The sequence below is a fragment of the Rana temporaria genome, chromosome 10, assembly GCF_905171775.1.
Source record: "Rana temporaria chromosome 10, aRanTem1.1, whole genome shotgun sequence".
Taxonomy (NCBI): Eukaryota; Metazoa; Chordata; class Amphibia; order Anura; family Ranidae; genus Rana; species Rana temporaria.
In genome coordinates, this window is record NC_053498.1 from 30,241,482 (window position 1) to 30,257,445 (window position 15,964).

General features: G+C 44.5%; 1 protein-coding gene across 5 annotated transcripts in view; it reads right to left on the reverse strand.

Moving 5' to 3' along the window:
- The window catches only part of SYT3 (synaptotagmin 3), a 344,959-nt gene that overhangs the window by 223,920 nt on the left and 105,075 nt on the right, over window positions 1-15,964 (reverse strand). The window contains exon 1 of one of the 5 annotated variants that reach the window (XM_040327475.1): window positions 5,240-5,330. The exons of the other annotated variants lie outside the window; for them this stretch is intronic. The gene's annotated coding sequence lies outside the window, so the exon portion shown is untranslated. Of the gene's footprint in view, window positions 1-5,239; window positions 5,331-15,964 lie in introns of those variants that run through there. 5 annotated transcript variants of the gene reach the window in all.

Genomic DNA, 15,964 nt, shown 5'->3' on the forward strand with positions numbered 1-15,964 from the left:
TATTAATAATAATATTTATACATTTGCAATAGATAAGACAACTGGAATAAGAAGGATAATCAACTTTACATTAGCTGTTCATTCACCTTATAAATAGATGACATTTACTACCTGTCAAAGCTTTGATTGTATATGCAATAATAATACATGTGCTTGTTTTCATTCTATTCCAATAGCAATTGTCTTTGCCAGCATATTTCAACATAATTGAATACTATCATTAAAGACATAAGCAAATAGCAAAAAGAACCCTGGCTTTAAAATAATTTATTATTATTCTTATTGCCAGGCCTTATTACATTTGCAACTTTCTCATGTCTTTAAAGCTAGCATCCAATTATCTTAAAATATTCTGGCAAAGACAATTGCTATTGGAATGAAATGAAAATAAGCACATGTATTATTACCATAAATATAATAAAAGTTTTGACAGGTAGAAAATGTCATCTAGTTGAAAGAGGAGTGAACAGCAGATGTAAAGCTAATTATCATTATCATCTCGCCCATTGCAAATGTATATATAGAACATAAGTGCATTTATACAAAGTTTTAATGCCATTAAAGGGCAACTCTATCCAAAATAGACTTTCAGTATACTAACGTGAGGAAATAATGGCAATCTTTATTCTGAAAGAAGACACCAGAGCGTTTTCTTGCTTAGTCTGGTCACTAGGGAAACTATTACAAATAAATACTTAAACACTGGGCCACCAAGATGGACTACAATTGAAAAGCTTAGCAATTCCCCGTCATTTCACTATACTGTATTGTTCCTCTAGTGCTCAGCGTCACTAACTGACATATCTGTGAGCCAAACCACATGGATTGTGGGATTTGTATTTGAACTCTTTGGCCTGAATGGCAAGCGTCATGTCTGGAGGAAACCAGACACTGCTCATCACCAGGCCAATACCATCCCTACAGTGAAGCATGGTGGTGGGAGCATCATGCTGTGGGGATGTTTTTTAGTGGCAGGCGCTGGAAAAGTAGTCAGGATCAAGGGAAAGATGAATGCAGCAATGTACAGAGACATCCTTGATGAAAACCTGCCCCAGAGTACTCTGGACCTCAGACTGGGGCGAAGGTTCATCTTCCAACAGGACAATGACCCCAAGCACAAGATAACAAAAGGAGTGGCTACGGAACAACTCTGTGAATGTCCTTGAATGGCCCAGCCAGAGCCCAGACTTGAACCCGATTAAACATCTCTGGAGAGATCTGAAAATGTCTGTACACTGACACTCCCCATCCAAGCTGATGGATAAGGATGAGCTCTGGCGTGTTCGCATAGAACACGTGCAGAGCCCGCCAGGAAGTGTGCACGGCGCTGCGCTAATAACAGCCAGGGAGACATTGCACGATCCCTGCAGCCGAGCATCGGTACAATGTCTCCCTGGCTGTGATTAGCACAGCGCCGTGCACACTTCCTGGCGGGCTCTGCATGTGTTCTATGCGAACACGCCAGAGCTCATCCTTACTGATGGAGCATGAGAGGTCCTGCAAAGAAGAATGGGAGAAACGGCCCAAACGTAGGTGTGCCAAGCTTGTAGCATCATACTCAAAAATACACGAGGCTGTACTTGGTGCCAAAGGTGCTTCAATAAAGTATTGTGCAAAGGCTGTAAATACTTATGTACATGGGATTTTTTTTATAGATTTGCAAAGATTTCAAACAAACTTATTTCATGTTGTCATTATGGGGTATTGTTTATAGAATAGTGAGGAAAATAATGAATTTAATCCATTTTGGAATTAGGCTGTAACATAACAAAAAGTGGAAAAAGTGAAACGCTATGAATAATTTCCGGATGCACTGTACCTGTGGAAGCTGAACATCACTGTAATAGGCACCACGACCTCCACCAGCTTCCAGTGGTTGCCCTGCTGCATTGTGAACACACTTGGAATGGGCACCATTGAGCTCTTTGCATTCTCTCAATGAATGCAAAGCATTCTCTGATTGGACAAGTTAGAGAGGCGAGGCGGTAATTATACAATCTTCACCTCGTCTGATCAAAAGAATACTTAGTTTGTTTTGTGAATTGAGCTTATTATCCTAAATTGTATCCAAAGCAGAACTTTACTCGTCTCCACTCTACTGATGCAGCGTTCCACAGCTTTCTTACCAGCCTCTGACATCTTTAGCTAGTCATCTATCAGGTACCGTTCTTTTGCAGTTTTCATCGGCTGGGCCAAGATGATGTCATGTGCAGGAGTAAATTTATCTTGGCTGAAATTGCACACTAAGCAGTCTCTTCTACATTTAATAAATTGCCGTTTTTTTTTTATTACAGTTCCACCCAAAACTTATTTTTTTGGATAGAGTAAGGAAGGATATTACATTATTTACCCACTTTTCATGTCCCTGCTAGGGAGATTCACCCTATTACCTAGATTCACGTAGGGTGGCATATGTTTAAGTCGGCGTAGCGTATCGTATTTACGCTACGCCGCTGCAAGTTAGAGAGGCAAGTGCTGTATTCACAAAGCACTTGCGTCCTAAGTTACGGCGGCGTAGCGTAAATGTGCGGAGGAGGTGGGCATGTTTTACCATAATAAGGCAGGACCCCACGTAATTGACGTTTTGAACGTACGGCGCATGTGCCGTCCGTGGACGTAACCCAGTGCGCATGCTCCAAATTACGCCTCAAAGACTCATTGGTTTCGACGTGAACGTAAATTACGGCCAGCCCCATTCACGGACGACTTACGCAAATGACGTAAAAAATTCAAAATTCGATGCGGTTCCGACATCCATACTTAACATTGGCTGCGCCATCTTTTTGGTGGATTATCTTTACGCCTGAAAACGCCTTACGTAAACGGCGTTTGTGAATAGGTGTATCTCGCTGATTTACGCCAGTGTATCTGATACGCCAGTGTATCTCTCCCTGAATCTGGCTATCTGTGTACTAGTGATCATTGTCACCAGGAATTAAAGTGAGGAAAAATAGGAACAGCGAGAAAATCTTCCAGGGAGGAACGCCACCCTCTTTATTGTTATTTTCTTCCCTCCTGACCCAATGCTGTGTTGTCCTCAAATCACATAGTAACATGAAGCCAACATTGACGCACGGCCAAGCCAACTCTCCTCCTCTATCTGCTGAATGGAAGCCTAATGTGATGTACATATTTCACAAAGCACCAGGTGTGTAGCACATCATTCTTACCTGGACAAGAATGGAGGCAAAAGGGGTGGGCCAAAATGGAATAATATTAATAATAATAATAATAATAATAATAATCAGGGCTTTTTTTCAGGGGGAACTTGGGGGAACTCAGTTCCACCACCTTTGGCTCAGACCCTTTGGTGCCTGCTCACCACAATCACTTGTAAACACAGAAGTCTGATTTCTGTGTTTACAAGTGACAGCTCTGCACTCTGTGTGTAACCCCCTGAACTCTGCACTCTGTATGTAATGCAATTCCGGTATTTAATGCCCCTATAAGACCTTCTACTGTTTGTGAAGTTTGAACGGGGTCGTGGTTGAGTTCCTGCACCTATTTTCTGAGAAAAAAAGCTCTAATAATAATAATAATAATAATAAAAATAATAATAAGCAAAGAAAAATAAATAATTTTAGTGTTGCAGAGGGTATATGTTTCAGTGTGAAGGTCTTTTTTTCAGGTGACAACTGTCTAAGAGGGTATTTCAATTATTATGGAGAAGTTTACTCTTACTTTCTGTTGCGTCTAGGGCCGCCTTTCTCAACCTTATCAACACAGAGGAACCCTTAAAACAACTTCTTCAATCTCAGGAAACCTCTGCCATACTATATCTACAACTCTAGTACATTAGTGTGATGGTTAGTGGAAAGAATGCTCCTTACACTTGTGGTTACTGGGAAGAATTACCCCCTTACAGATAGCTAAAAAGATCAATGGTGTCAGCTGGAATTATCTGAGAGGCAGCAATTGCTCAAGGAACTCCCAGTAACCTCTGAAGGCACCCTAGGGTTCCATGGAACCCGGGGTGAGAAACCCTGGTCTAGAGGGTGGGCCAAAATTGAAGGATAATAATAAATAATAAGCAAAGAAAAATAAGAATTTTAGTGTTGCGCAGGGTAGTATGTTTCAGTATGAAGGTCTGCTTTAAAGTGGTTACATACCACCCCTTTTTTTTTTCTTACCTACAGGTAAGCCTATAATAAGGCTTACCTGTAGGTAAAATTAATATCTCCTAAACCTGTATGGTTTAGGAGATATAATAACATGCGCCAAGAAGGCCCAGAAAGAAGACTCCCGCACGCATGCGCGTAAGTGAGGTAATCGCGGCCCCGGCCGCTCACAGCACCGGAACCGCGAACCCAGAAGAAACGCAAAGGAAACATGTCAGCTCCCTCAGCATGGACCAGGATAAGATGCCGAGGCCTCGTTCTAAGGTGAGTATTTCATAATGCGCTGCAGAATCGCCCATTTTGCCTTTGCCTTACAGGTTTTTTTGTTTTAAAAAAATTATAATTCAGTGCGGGTATACAATCGTCCAAGAGGGCATTTACATTATTATGGCAAAATTATCTCTTATGCCCTGTACACACGATCGGATTTTCCGATTGTGTCTAGCCCCATCTGAGTTTTTTAATCAGAAATTCCAATGAATTTCATCAGACTTTAGATATAGAACATGTTCTATATTTTTCCAATGAAATTCCGTCAGAATTCCGATGTGATTTGGCCGGGCAAAAGCCCAATCCTGTGTACGCGGCATAACGTCCTGTTTCGTCTAGGGGGACAGGAAGGGAAGCCAACTCTCCATAATAAAAAATAAACAAAATGAAAAGACCACCTTTAAAAAGTTGTGTGAAAGGGTACAAAACTCCATCAGCTTTTATTACTCTCTATGGTTCCCCTCACTTCCTGTCCCTGTGACAATATTTTTACCAGGATAGAAAATTAAGAAAATTACCCAAACTCAGGCCATAAAAGGCAATAAAAAATACCTTAGTCACTCTGTCCAAAAAAAAACAACAGAAGCTACACTTTAATAATTAAAATAGTTTATGCCGCCTATTGCTCTGTACTGTGCGTGCCCTCTCTATAGGCTAGTTGCTGGGGACCCTTTGTTTTTCTAGTCCTGGCTGAAAATAATCACCCTTTAGAGGCTACTGCCGGCAGTCAGGATTCCATTAGGCAGCAGTTAATAATGAATACAGTCACTGCCATATAAAGCTTTTGTAGACAGCAGGGAAAATGAAATGTCACTCTCCAGTCACAAAACTGTAATCGGTTGTTAAATTACCCTTTCCTGGAATCACTTAGTGTCCTTTTCTCTGTATTTATATCTTTTATCCTTAATGGTTTGTCTTGAGGTTGTGCCGCTAACAGGTAACAATGGGAAAGCCTACAGGAGAATAAACACAGGTCGCAACCACGTCTCCCGAAGATCTAAATTTAACACGTTTCACTAACACACTCATAGATAAAGCAATGGGCAGCCTTTGTTACATTTCATCTACATTCTGTATACAACCATTATTGGGGATAGATCACAGCACATTTACAAAATGATTTTAAAATACATGGAAATTTTTTCCCCTTAACTTCTCTACCCATGTTTATTACAATCGAAAACATCAAAGACAGCCTATGTGCTACAAAACATTAAGAGCCGGTTCACACAGGGGTGACATGTCAGGCGACTCAGCCACCTGTCAAGTCGCAGTCCGCTCTATTCAATGGAGCTGTTCTAATAGGAGCGACGCAAGTCGCTCCGACTTAGAAAAAGGTTCCTGTACAATTTTGGGGGTGACTTGCATTGACTACAATACAGATATCTTTTTGCAAGTTGCCTCTCAAGTCGTCTTGAGATCGCCTTGCCGAGTTGCCCCAGAAGTCGTGCCACCCGTGTGTCAACCAGCTCTTAGAGTGGATGTTAAAGTGTATTTATAGCCAAAAAACATTATTGGAAAGAATAGGAAATGGTTAAAATCCCACAGGGGTCAAGTCCCGGGGAAAAAAGTGTGGAAACTCCCACCCAAGATCCACTCCCCCACCAAAAAATAAATAAAAATGATACGCAGGTCTGCCACGAGTTATCGCGGCATTTAGAAAGAACTTTAAGCAAGTTCTTTCCAAATCCTGCGATAACTGGCGGCAGACCTCCGCAATGTCTCCTGGGAACAATGACAGAAGCTCCCAGGAGATATTGCGGCATCGAGGAAGTGACGGAATACCCGCACACTACCCGATGAATCCATATACAGGAAGCGGCCAGTAACAAAGGATTACTAAGGTTCGCCTGCCCCTGACAGTGACTCGAGCTGGGCATCGCTGCTTAGTGAAGGATTGGCTCGGGCGGCTCGGCTGCTCTAGTCCTGCAAAGGGAACTGCGTTCCTGCTGTGAAAAAAGTGCAGGAACTCCGTTCCCACGCGTTCCCGCAGGACTTGAGCCCTGAAATCCCACCAGTTTATTCTTTCAGATATGTGGATCATTGGGTAGACTTCCCTTAATAATCTGTCCTAGAATCACAGCAGCTAGAAAAAAAAAACACTCAAAGTAAAGGGAATTCACCTCTACAGAGTTGTCCCTGCAACAGGTGTCCCCATTGGAAAGATTTCCCCTCACCTCTTGTTCTGGGGATAACTCTGAAATTTGGGGATTTCATTCTCATGACAACGGCTTTTAGTTCAAGCAGAGGAGTGAATCTATCCAATAGGCACACCGACTCAACAAATAAAGCCTCGTACACATGGCCGGGTTTCCCAATGGGAAAACTGCGCTTTTGGTCGGGAATCCTGGCCATGTAAATGCTCCTTGCAAGTTTTTCCGAGGGATAAAAATAGAACCCGCTCTCTTTTTCCTGCCGGGATTCCCGGCAGACTTTTTCCCGGCAGTTATTGGCAGTTTTCCTACTGTGATGGAGCATACACACGGTCGGGATTCCTGACCAATGCTCTTATTTGAGTTTTCTTGATGGGAAAACCTCTCATGTGTACGGGGGAAAAGTTACCAAGTAGGTTCTTGGTTATATGAATTTTATTAATCATGTTGGGTGATGGAATATGCATTATGGTATTCTACGTATTTTTTAATGTAATACATTTAGTACATTTATAGATATCTGACACACTAGCTAATTTTTTTGCTTTTAAACGCATGCTTTATATAAAGCCCTGACCCCTTTTCCATTATCCATATTGACTGGGATTGTCTCAGGCCTCATACAAAGCCCCAACTTTTTTCTTTTTCAACACTATATACTAAAACTTAAAATGCCTTAAAAAATAAACCATAATATTACAGCATAAAGTGATCATAAATATTCAAAAAATATACAAAAAAACGTCATAAATTAACAGCTATGAAAGTTTCCATAGCTTTCCAACCAAGCATTCAATAGGAAATCTCCTACAACGTAAGAAAGTGTAACAAACCAAAAAGCTTCTGGGAAGTCCAGAAGAAAGATGCAGAGAGTGAAAGGTCATCTTTAGACATGGTATTAGTGACACCTTCATGCACAGGAAAAATTGAGAGAATCTGCATACAATAGAGTTTATTGGGATTTGTGCTATATGTGCTTTTTGGAGGGAACAATTCTTAAAGCATCCCACAATGGGCAGACATTTTAAATCAAGGTTCCATTAAATCCTAGGGGGCAGATCCACAGAGATCTGCACGGGCGCAGCATATCAGAGATACGCTACGCCGACGTACCTTACCTGGCTTTAGTTAAAATCCTGGAATTCAAGCCATAAGTTACGGCGGCGTAGTCTATCTCTGGCGGCGGAATTCAAAACGGCGATTAGGGGGCGTGTTTTATTTAAACAAAGCGCGTCCCCGCGCCGAATGAACTGCGCATGCGCCGCCCTAAAAATTCCCGCCGTGCATTGCGCTAAATGACGTCGCAAGGACGTCATTTTTTAAACTTAGACGTGAATTACGTCCATCCCGATTCACGGACGACTTACGCAAAAAAAAAAAATTATTCAAATTTCGACGCGGGAACGACGGCCATACTTAACATGGCAAGTCTAACTATACGCCGCAAAAAAGCAGTTTTAACTATACGCCAGAAAACGCCGACTAGAGAGGACGTAAGAGAATGCGACGGCCATGCGCACATTCGTGGATCGTCGGAAATAGCCAATTTGCATACCCGACGCGGAAAACGACGCAAACTCCACCCAGCGGACGCCGAAGTATTGCATCTACGATCCGAAGGCGTACGAAGCCGTACGCCATTCGGATCAAACCCAGATGCAGTCGTATCTTGGTTTAAGGATTTAAACTAAAGATACGTCGCGGGAAATTTGAAAGTACGCCGGCGTATCAGTAGATACGCTGGCGTACTCTCTATGTGGATATGGCCCTAGAGCTCCTCCACCCCAATGTGCAGACGTTTTAATCAAGGTTCCGTTAAATCCTAGGGCGCCTCCAGACATTAATAAAGCAGATCTCCACCCAAATGAGAAGCTCCACTTGTCTGCCTCCTCCTCCGCTCTGCTGCCACATCTGGCACCTTTTGGCTGGGGAGGGGGTTAGTGGGTATCTGATTTCGACAGATACCGGCTCTCACTTCCAGCTCAGTTCAAACTAAGCCGGAAATTCACTTTACATGCCCCAGAAGACTGCAGCCCATTCACAAAGCACAGCGCTCTTTGCGCAAGCGCAATAAGGAACCAGCTTCACTGCCAGTTTTCCTTAGTCAAGATAGCGGTGCCAGCACCTGATAGGCGATTGAAGAACCGGCTTGGGTGAAGATACAGCTGGATGCCCGGACAGGTAAGTGCACCACTATCAACAGTCAGCAGCTACAGTATTTATAGCTGTCAATTATATTTTTTGGGTGGAGCCTGGAGCTCCTCTTAAAGAATTCCTTGAGCTGTGGCAGATTGACCTCCAATTCAATGGCGCCGTAGTTCAAGGTCCATCACCACTTGGCAGAGCTAGCAGCATGACTGACACCAATGATCTATTAAGCTGCCTTTTAGGGTGACATTCCACTGTAAGGGCTGCACTCTTCCAACTGACCCCAGTGTTCGCCAATGAACTGGGTTTAGTAACGGTTTCTGAAGGCATGAACATTTTCTAAGATGTTCCTCTGGGGTAAAAAAGATCAAGAAAGGCTGGTTTAGGGGAGCTTGAAGGTACTGGTTCTCGACCCAAAAGGGGAAGCTCCACTTGTCTACCTCCTCCCCCCTCTGCTGCCACATCTGGCACCTTTCGGCTGGGGAGGGGGTATCTGGTTTTGACAGATACCCGCTCCAACTTACAGCTCAGTTTAAACTAAGCCGGAAATTCACTTTACATGCCCCAGAACACTGCAGCTCATTCACAATGCACAGCACAGTAGGGAACCAGCTTCACTGCCCTTTTCCCTTAGTCAAGATGGCGGCACCAGCACCCGATAGCTGATTGAATAATTGGCTTGGGTGAAGACACCACTGGATGCCTGGATAGGTAAGTGCACTAATTTTAAAAGTCAGCACCTACAGCATTTATATCTGCTGACTTAATTTTTTTTGGGGGGGGGAGGGGGGCATGAAGGTCCTCTTTAAGGGTTACTTGAGCTGTGGCTGATTGACCTCCAAATTTATTGGTGCTGTCATTCAAGGTGAATCACCAATTGGCAGAGCTAGCAGCATGACACCAATGATCTATTTAGCTGCCTTTTAGGGGGTAGACACACTTTTTTTCATGTGTTTTACATTAACATTTTTTCTATAAACAAAAAAATTATAGCCAACGCTTCTAGTGCTGAAAGTGCATTAACAGTGTTTCAGCACCATGGAGAGCCATTGCCGGGAGATTTGCCTGCAGGTTAAATGACTGTGTTTAAATCCTACTGTACATGTGAGATTTGACAGCTGTGGGCCGGATGTTGCATTTGCCTTTTGCACATTTATTCTTTGGTAAATAGTATGAATATGACTGTGGAATTCCAGGCAAATGGCATCAAATCTCAGTAAAGGATTCACTGGGTAAATTTCCCAGTGATGCACTGATACCATTTTTTTTAGAGCGAGTACCAAGGCTGTTCCTTAACCGCTTAAGGACCGCCGCACACTTATTTACATCGGCAAAATGGCACGGCTGGGCATATGGACGTACAGATATGTCCCCTTTAAGATGCCCAGCCATGGGTCACGAGCGCTGGGCTTCTTAAAGGGGACGTATCTATACGTCCATATGGCCAGCCATGCCATTTTGCCAATGTAAATAGTCGTGCGGCAGTCCTTAAGCGGTTAAGGAAAAGCCTCGGTACACGCTCTAAAAAAATGAACGCGCCCGCGGACCCGATCGTGGCCGGTGTCCCGCGATTGGGTCACAGAGGAAGAATGGGGAGATGTAAGTGTTAAACAAAGTTCTCCCCGTGCTTCCTAGTGTGGCTGTCACTGATCGTCTGTTCTCTGTGTTAGGGAACGACAATCAGTGATGTCACACGCACAGCCACACCCCCCACAGTAAGAACACTCCCTTAGGGGACACTTAACCCCTACAGCACTCCCTCCTGGTTAACCTCTTCACTGACAGTGTCATTTTCACAGTTATCAGGGCATTTTTATAGCACTTTTCGCTGTGAAAATTACAATGGTCCCAAAAATGTGTCAAAAGTGTCCGATGTGTCCACCATAATGTCGCAGTCACAAAAAAATCACTGATCGCCACCATTAGTAGTAAACATGTTTTCTGCTATTTCGGCTATTTTGTATCGGTACTTGTACTCGGTCTTAAAAAAGTGGTATCGGGACAACCCTACTTTCAACCAAACAGATGGTGCACATACACAGCATGCACCACTTACACAGCTTTCCTCAGAGTGTTACAGTAAACAACGAGTCCGTAAATAAAAATTCCCGATGGCAACGGCGGAGGGCATGGAAAAAAATCCAATCAACTCCAGCAGCTCCCAAAGGGATCTGGGAACGATCTACTCGCATATATAAAGAAAGTCACAAACAGGGTGTTGAAGTTGGTATACAAAAGTATCACTAATTATTGAAACATCGCACACTTACATGTAAAAAGACTTGGTCCAGCCTAAATAAATCAAACAGCTCGGCAACATTAGACCAGGGCTGACCATGCTATGTATAAAAAAGCCAGTAGTAACACAGAAAGAGCAGGCAAGCCAGTGGCATGTACAGCCACATGTAGCAGTGACTAGCTGAAAATCAGCAGGGTGTTTTTTGAAAGTGTTTCGAGGGCCCTACTCTCTTTGTCAAGAACAGGGATTAACAAAGGGGGGCAATACCCTTGAAACGTGTAGCGGCCGGCTCATATTCTATATTACCCTGTTCCAGCGCTCTGCTTGTGCCTTTCTTTTTTTAATACTTTCAATCTGTATCTGAGATCATTCACAAACAGGATACATTTTCTGATGTCAAAGTGTGTTATGTACATACAGGGTGGGGAGGGCTACATATGGAGTATTTCTCCCTCTCTCTTTACATATGTGGACATGGGCGTCCGCTGAAATTTTTTCAGGGAGGGGCGCTTCTGCAGCAGCGATACACAGTCGCATTTAACCCTTTCTTCAAACGCTAGCGGGGGTTAAAAGCGCCCCGCTAGCGACCGAATAGCGCAGCTAAAATAATGGTAAAGCGCTGCTTTTTAGCGCCGCTTTACCAATAATACGGCCAGCTGGCAGTGTGAAATAGCTCTTGAGATAATTCAGCTTCACTCCATGCCCATATAAATATAGCCTAGAGCAGGGGTGGCCAACCAGTGGCCTGGGGGCCACATGTGGCCCGCGGAGCCCTTTGATGTGGCCCGCGACCTCCTCCTCTGCAATGGAGGGTTGGCAAGCCCAGATCGCAGGTTTGACGACCCGCTATACCACATCATCAGTGTTGTGAATGAAGCTGGTGGTAGAGGAAGAAAGCAGCAGCAGAGCCCCATAAGCCGATGCTTCCTCTACAGCGCCGGCTTTTGCCACAGGTGGAGTCTATGGCAAAGTTCCGCTAACCCGCAGGATAGACACAGGTGCACTATGCTGCACCCAAAGTGTGGGTAACCAACAGCACATCAGTGTGAAAGCAGTCTTAGGCCCTTTTCACACGATCGGCCTGACCAAATGGGACCCTTAATTCACCTCTATAGAGAGACAGATGTCTGTTTACGCTCACCTACCTCCAATCTGAAAACTAGAAGAGAATTCATACCCTTTCATCTGGGTGGATAGGCGGGCCTATAGAGTAGCCGTGACCTGACATCCGCCCGCTCCGCTCATTGTGGCCCTCGACTGGTTACCAAGTTGCTTAAGTGGCCCTCCCTCTTCAAAAGGTTGGGCACCCCTGGCCTAGAGAATGTACAGACCTCCCTTCAGCACAGACCCCTCCATTCAGCACAGATGGACCCCCATTCTGCACAAACCCCTCCATTCAGCACAGATGGATCCCCTTCAGCACAGACCCCCCATTCTGCACAAACCCCTCCATTAAGCACAGATGGACCCCCCCTTCAGCACAGACCCCCCCATTCCGCACAGACACCCCTTCAGCACAGATGGACCCCCATTCGGTACAGACCCCCCCTTCAGCACAGATGGACCCCCATTCAGCACAAACGGACCCCCCTTCCCCATCCCATTCAGTACCTCAGATCAGCCATCAATGCTGCACAGGCACAGCAGGTTGCCTCCCCCTGTGTACACATAAACACTGGCGGGGAGGCGGCTTCACTCTGCTCGCTGTGCCTGTGTGACATCCGGCCCGGGACAGCTCAGACAACCCGCGGCCGCAAAACTCTTCAACACCTTCTCGATTTTCCAGGGGGGGTCAATTACCCCCCCTTGCCCTATGGAGTGGATGCCCATGTATGTGGAAAACGTAATATTTTTATGTATTGCACTAATGAGTGCATTTTTAAACTTTATACAATAAATGGATTCATTGGTTCTAATATTGTTTGCCTTTGCATTTATTCTGTTCCTGTAACGTGCGTACCACCTCAAAAGTCCCATACTTTGTTCTTCAGTCTGTAGTAGTAAGACTTGTCCCCAGCCCACTGTTTCTAAACTACGTTAATTTCTTCCAATGAAAAATTCCCACGCCAAGCATTATACACAAAGGAACAATCCGTAAAACTAAAAAGAGAAATAAGTCGAGAGATTTTTCTTTTAACAAAAAAAAAAGTGCTAAATTCAAGCACAGGTGCTTGGCTGTCATCCGTGGCCAATTACAGCAGCATGCTAGAGAACGTTTTATAAATAGATCCGTAAGAATGCAACGAAGATGTGAACAGCTGCACTCAGGTGTTGTTATTTATGAAGCTGGGATTGGCCCTTTTGCTGTTTTCACGCTCGTTTGGTATATTAGCTTAGCTGAACCTGAATTATTATGTCAGCACACAATTATTGGTCGAGTGGCTCTCCTGTCGTGCTCTAATTTCCCAGACACTTTCCTCCTGATTTACTAATGTGTACTGAAGTCAGAGAAAGGAGAATTCAAGGCTCAACAGCCCCCACAATGTCAATAGGGACAACCGCAAAACAATTTCATCTGAACTTTCTTTGATCTTACATAACATGTAAAGATTTTGTCAAACTTTGTAGTAGTCCTACCCTTTTCTCTTCTGAAGAAAAAGCTGTTCAGCATTTTTCTTTTCCGGAGCAATTTCTGAATAGCAGGGTCTAAACTCATTGTTACCTTTTGGTGAGCTTTGAATGTTCTAATGAATAATGTTGCATGGTGTAATTATCCCCTTCCCGACCAGCCTTTCTAGTTGTATTGCGGCAGTTTGGCTCTCCTGGGCGAACTGACGCAAATGTACGTTGGTTTGCCTTTTGACCACTAGGGGGCGCCGGAGCCTATGTGAGTGCCCGGCAGGCACGATGATCGCCTAGCACCCGCGATTGCTCGTGACAGAGCAAGAACCGGGATCTGTGTGTGTAAACACACAGGGGGTAATCCACAAAAGGGATACGCCGGCGTATCTACTGATACGCCGTCGTATCCCTGTTTCTATCTTTGGAACTGATCCACAGAATATGTTTCAAAGAGATAGACAGAAGATCCGGCATGTGTAAGAGACTTACACTGCCGGATCTTAGGATGCAGTACCGCATACGCCGATGGGGGCATTTCGCGTCAAAATGCCGCTTCGGGTATGCAAATTAGCACTTACGGAGATCCACGAAGCTTTTACGCTTCGTTTTTTCTCCGTAAGTATTAAGTTGCATGTGTAAAATTAGGGCTGCTTTTACAAAGTGTAAACTGTTTACACCTTGTAAAAGTAGACCCTTCTGTCCAGCGACGCGTTTTTTTTTTTTTTTTTTTGCCGTATCTTTATTTTTTTCCCGACGCAACTTTATTGACCCGACGCGATCCACAAAGCTCGGCGTAACGTAATTTCGCCCTATTCACGTCGGGAAAATGACGTCACGAGCATGCGCAGTACGGCCGACGCGGGAGCGCGCCTAATTTAAATGGGAATCGCCCCCATTTGAAGAGGAACGCCTTGCGCCGGCGGAATTTAAGTTACACAGCCGAAAATTTCTAGGTAAGTGCTTTGTGGATCGGGCACTTGGGTAGAAATTTTAAGGCAGTGTAACTTAAATGGGAAAATTTACGTTACGCCGGCTCTTTGTGGATCTGGCCCACATATCCCAGTTCTCTCAGGGTAGAGGAGAGAGATCGTGTGTTCATACTAAATATGAACACTGATATCTCTCTCCTCCTAGTCAGTCTCATCACCCCCCACAGTTAGAACACACCTAGGAAACGCAGTTAACCCCTTGACTGCCCCCCAGTGTTAACCCCTTCCCTGCCAGTCACATTTATACAGTAATCAGTGCCATAGGCGTGCACACAGGGTGTACCAGGTGTGCCCAGGCACACCCTAATCACCCTGTGCAGAACAGATTCCCCCTACTGATCTGGCTCCCCCTCTTTCCCCCCACAGCACTTCTGGCTTCCCTCCTCTCCCACTGGTTGTTGCTGTGGATGCTATAGGATGAGTAGGGGAAGTGGCCAGTAAATATTTACCGGCCCCTTCCCTTTCTGAATGAAGATCGTGAGTGATCGGTAGAGAGTGTTTGAGCTTTGGGGTGCACACCCTAATGCCAAAGGCTGTGCACACCTATGATCAGTGGATTTTTATAGCACTGATCAAGGTATAGTTGTCACTGGTGCCAAAAATGTGTCAAAAGTTTCCAATTTGTCCGGAGCAATATCGCAGTCCCGATAAAAATCGCTGATCACGGCCAATACTAGTAAAAAATCAACAATAATATAAATGTCATAAATCTATCCCCTATTTTGTAGACGCTATAACATTTGCGCAAACCAATCAATATATAGTACGCTTATTGCAATTGTTTTTACCAAAAATATGTAGAAGATAACATATCGGCCTAAACTGAGGACATTTACATTTTTTTTTATTTGGAATATTTATTATAGCAAAATTGTCGCTCTTTTATTTTAAGCGCAAAAAATGAAAACCACAGAGGTGATCAAATGCCACCAAAAGAAAGCTCTATTTGTTGGAAAAAAGTGGTTTGTTTGCACCACTCTTCCAAGCATAAAAAAATGGAGGAGGTACCGTATTTATCGGCGTATACCGCGCACTATTTTGTCCTAAAAATCAGGGCAAAATCGCGGGTGCGCGGTATACGCCGATACCCGCTTTCCCGCGCTGAATTTGAATACTGCGCCGGCATATACCGAGCGCAGTACACTCGTGTATCTTCGGGCAGTTTCGGCGACTCTCGCGCTGACGTCCTGGATGAGTAGGGGTAGGACGTACAGGACGTCACCACGAGAGTAGCCGAGCCTGCCCGACGATACACGAGTGTACTGCGCTCGGTTTATGTCGGCGCAGTATTTAAACTCGGCGCGAGAAACGAGCAGGGAGGAAGCGAGGACGCCGCAGACAGACGCCGGACCCGACGAGGCCACCGATTGACGCCGCGGAAGACACCAAAACTGTAAGTACAAAAAATCTTTTTTTCACAGGAATCCGGGTCAAGTTTAGGGGTGCGCGCTATACGCGGGAGCGCACTATACCCCAGTAAATACG